Here is a 4,486-nt window from a genome sequence, read left to right as displayed (position 1 = left end):
TGGAGTATTCTAAAGAAAGTCGGATGGAGGGATGGTGACTGTTGAATTTCTGATGGAACTCAATCAGAGATTGCAGGTTTTCAGTCCAAATGATGAAGATGTCATCGATGTATCTTAAGTATAGCAAGGGTTTGATGGTGCAGTTCTTAAGGAAGTCTTCTTCCAGGTGGCTCATAAAAAGGTTGGCATACTGTGGGGCCATTTTAGTGCCCATAGCTGTTCCCATCATCTGGAGGAAGTGTTGATTATTAAAAGTGAAATTGTTGTGTGTGAGGATGAAGTGTATAAGGTCAGTAATATCCTTGGGCCTGTATACATTTTTGGGGGGCATTTAGAGGGAGCCCAGAGGAGATCTATGTACATGATTAGAGGTCAAGAGAACAGGTCTTATGAGGAGAGGCATGGGACTCTTTAGCCTGGAGAAGAGAAGGCTCAGGGGGAACTTGGTGGCAGCCTATAAGTATATATGGGGTGTGCATCAGGAACTGGGAAAACGTCTGTTTACCTCAAGGGAGGACAAGTTCTAATGGTCACAAACTGCTAGAAAACCATTTTAGACTGGACATAAGGAAAAACTTATTTATTGTCAGAGTCTCCAGAGTCTAGAATAGACTTCTCCCAGAAGTGGTACAAACACCTACTCTGGATATGTTCCAGAAACGCCTGGATGTTCACCTTGTTGTGGTCATCTGACCCCAACTGACTTCCTACCTTTTGGGCAGGGGGATGGACCTGATGATTTCATGAGGTCCCTTCCAGCCCTAATGTCTATAAAATCTATGAGTTTATATATATACTATTTTTCCAGTGATGCACCAGAAATCTGCCGCTTCACAGCAGGCTCCATTAATCAAGTCTGCTCCACATGTGAGCTCAGGTGAACTGCATTGTGCCATGTGCCGTTGTATAGGTGGAGAAATATGTCTCAACACGCAGAAAACGGTGGTGGTGTGCTTTTCAACTAAAGCACCTCTGAAGTGTTTTAGTTCAAAAGTGCACCACCGTCATTTTCTCGGCGCCGATGCACATTTCACTGCTTCCACAACTGCATACGTTGCAGCATCAGGCACTGCAGTGCATGTGTAAAAATGCCCTTTTTGGCACTTTAATGCACATTAAAATAGGCTAATGCACATTAAAGCGCATATGTAGACGTGCCCACTGTGCATGACTTCGATGCTAATCTAAAGAAATATGAAATGTAAGAAAGCAGCTGTAAATTCTACACGTAAAAAGGAGCAGCAATTAGAGGAGTACATTGGCAGGCAATGACATCCTAATATCCAGAAGAACGTTAGGGCCTTATTACATGGTAATTTTGGGCAGTTCACAGAGCTATTAACACCTGGATTGTTCACACATTAACACCTGAAACTAGTTTTAAGCACTCATAAAGTAGCTCAAAGTTATGCCACTCCAGGGCCAGATTACCTTTGATCCATATTACACTAAAGTGTGGCCATTCTAAACTACACTTTAGTGTAAACACCCCAGCTGCCCAACTTCCCCAGTGACCCGGATCAGGCCCACTGCCCCCCCAGCACCCCAGATCCCTACTTATTGCTCCCCTACCCCCAATTCCCTCTTCTCCCCCTAACTTACTTGTGGCTGCCTGTGCTTTCTGTCCCAGGGGAACAGGCAGGGAAGGGTTAACCTATCCACTCTGCCACCACCGCTGCTGCTCTTTGGGCTAGGTTTAGGCTGGAGAAAAGCAGCAGCTTGGCGACAGGGGTTAACCCTACCTGATTCCTTGGGACAGACAGCACAGGCAGCTACAAGTAAGAGGGGGGGAGAGTAAAAAATCCCATATATGTTTTTCTCTTCTGCCACATATACACATACAAAATTGGCAGAGATGCATAATAAAAGCATCATGTATTTGGGCAAACTCTCACACACTTCTGGTCATATCACCTACCTACTGATTTACCTCCCATGGATTTACTTTAATATTCCAAACACCTGAGAAGCTTCACATAACTTATTTCTGTAAAATCAGACTGACAGACAAATACTTCTTCCCCTCAAATTATGCTAAAATGCCAGGACAGGTGTGATTCAGTCCATTGGCCAGTAACAGATTTTTCTATATTTAAAATGTCATGCTTTAGGAGTTTAATATCTGATAGTCCTGAAGGGCTAGAAATAGGACTTTTATACCTTTGCACTAGGAGGATATCAACTCTCTCAAAAGAACCCAGCACTAACTTGTAACTCTGAAGATTGCTATAATTCACACTAGTTACCAATGACCCCAAGGAAACAATTACTCTAGCTGGAGATCACTGGAGTACAGAACATGTTCTCTTTTCCCCAGTCATGCCTTCAGTGCTGGTAGCTAAGATGAAGGAATGTAAACATCATTACTGAAGCTCTATTTCACCTAAGGATTTCCCAATGCAAGGGCTAGTAAGATGGCTTTAATATCTCTTGGCACTGACAGTATTTCATAAATTCATAGAGTTCAGTGCCAAAAAGGATCATTAAATCATTTAATCTGACTTCCTGCCTATCCTAGTTCACCCTGTAATTAGCCCAAAAAACCAAGGGTTGGTTAAAGCATTTCAATATTTAGAAAACTAAAACTTGTGTCGCCACAGGCAGAGAACAAGAGACTGCAGTGCCACCAAATGCACCTTAAGGGGGCTTGAATGTACAGCAGAAATTCCATTGTGTCTAAATTCACTTCCCATTGTAAATTTAATTTTAAGTTAATTATACTAGAAGTTAGATGTGCCCTCTAGACTGGGTGCCCATTTCAACAGGAGCTAGAAAGTAAACATAACATCAAAGCAACGTTATAAAGAAGGAAACCCAAAGATTAAATTTGAAACAGCAGAGTTGCACTAGTCTTTAAAAATGGTCTTATCTGTCTCTGTATAAGGTTCACAAACATTGCCTGAATGTATAAAAGAAAACGTGTTGTTGAGCTAAGAAGAGCCGCTCTAATGAAAACATCGCAGCATCACATGTATTCAGCGTCCCACATTTTAAAATGGCTCCAGGAGTTATATCTTAAGAGCTCATTTACAAGTTTTAGTTAAAGTACCCCCACTGCCATTTTAAAATGGGGGATGCTGAATACACATGATGGTGAGGCACATGAGACCACTATAGTTAGAAAACTCAATTAATGGAGTCTGCTCCAATGCATCCCAATTAGAATACAACAAAGCATGTGTATAGCCATCCCAGGATTTTTCCACAGTGCACAGTGGAAGTGGAAGAAAAAGTTATAATACATCTTTCTGATGGCATCAGACCACAATAAATTGGTTTTGTAATATATTAGATGAACACTATGTCCTAAAACTATTTTCCATTCTTACCAGCAAAATTTCTAGTCTAGTTCAGGAGCTTCCTGAGGACTGGTCTTTACAATCCTGTTTGGTAGACTGCAATAGAAGGAATTTTGTATCAAGAGCTGCCAACTAAAAAGAAAAACATATTGACCTCTGTCAGACAACTGTCTTAAAGTAAGACAAACATCAGGCTGGAGAGATGGGGTGACCATAGATCTTCCAGTCAGTCCATCTCAGGGATTCCAAGTAGAGCAGAAAGACTGTAAACCTATCAGAAATGGAAAAGAACAGCATGATGTCAGCTGCCTTGGGAAATAGGGACAACCAATGAGCTCACTCTTGTTCTGAGGGACTAGTGTCTTTATTAGTAACACGGGAACTCAAACAGGAGGATGCTAAAAATCAGTTCAATAAAATTCTTGTTTTAAGACAAGAATGCATCAGTCATTTGTGTATTCCCATGGTAGCTGATACACAGCAAGATGACATTGGCATAGATAGCTGATTCAAAAGAAGCTGTAAAACAAAACAAAACCAAAAAAGAAAGAGAAGAAAAAGTTTTCATTAGTCAGGCAGTGATCCTGTGAGTGAGACTCTTGTGGCTGAAAGTTCATATAAAAAGAAGCTCAAATAGAAATAACCTATAATAGATTAAGTCAGGTCATGATAATGAAATGAAATGAAAGGACAGGAGGGACAAGATTTATTTTTCTATGGATAGTTGAAATGGGAGAACTAAATAGAATCAGCAACTGGGTTAATTTAACGCCTCCCTTAGTCTGACTGCACTCCATGCTTAAACTACTGCTCAATTCCAGTGTTCCCCTTAGCAGAGTTTGCATTCACATATCCACATGCCTCTAAATCAGTGCTACATTGAAATGCCAATTGATAGTGAGCTACCAAGTAGATCACAAAGTAGTGTTTAACATATATTCCTATCATTAGTAGGGACCTACTGAAATCACGATTTTGCAGGTTTCGTGGAAATCACGAAATCTGGCATTGCTCATGAAATCAGGCAATGCTTGTGAAATCCGCAGGGGGTAGGGGTGGAACTTAATGAAAATAAAAAACTAGGTCCTTAGAGCTGGCTGGGAGGGAATGGGGCTGCTGGCATACAGGGGAGCCCAAGATGACTGCCAACCCTAGCCCCTCATCACTGACTGGCTGAGAGGGCTGCC

The 4,486-nt window shown here is 41.4% G+C and overlaps 1 protein-coding gene across 6 annotated transcripts in view; it reads right to left on the bottom strand.

Moving 5' to 3' along the window:
- The window catches only part of LRRC3B (leucine rich repeat containing 3B), a 106,163-nt gene that overhangs the window by 51,086 nt on the left and 50,591 nt on the right, over positions 1-4,486 (bottom strand). Inside the window, exon 2 of one of the 6 annotated variants that reach the window (XM_025202349.1) lies at positions 3,454-3,570. The exons of 4 other annotated variants lie outside the window; for them this stretch is intronic. The gene's annotated coding sequence lies outside the window, so the exon portion shown is untranslated. Of the gene's footprint in view, positions 1-3,329; positions 3,412-3,453; positions 3,571-4,486 lie in introns of those variants that run through there. One more of the 6 variants, XM_025202352.1, reaches the window with a different exon arrangement.

Source organism: Alligator sinensis, unplaced genomic scaffold (assembly GCF_000455745.1).
Source record: "Alligator sinensis unplaced genomic scaffold, ASM45574v1 scaffold181_1, whole genome shotgun sequence".
Lineage (NCBI taxonomy): Eukaryota > Metazoa > Chordata > Crocodylia > Alligatoridae > Alligator > Alligator sinensis.
Note: the sequence above shows the minus strand (reverse complement) of the source record. Positions and strands in the feature narration are given on the sequence as shown.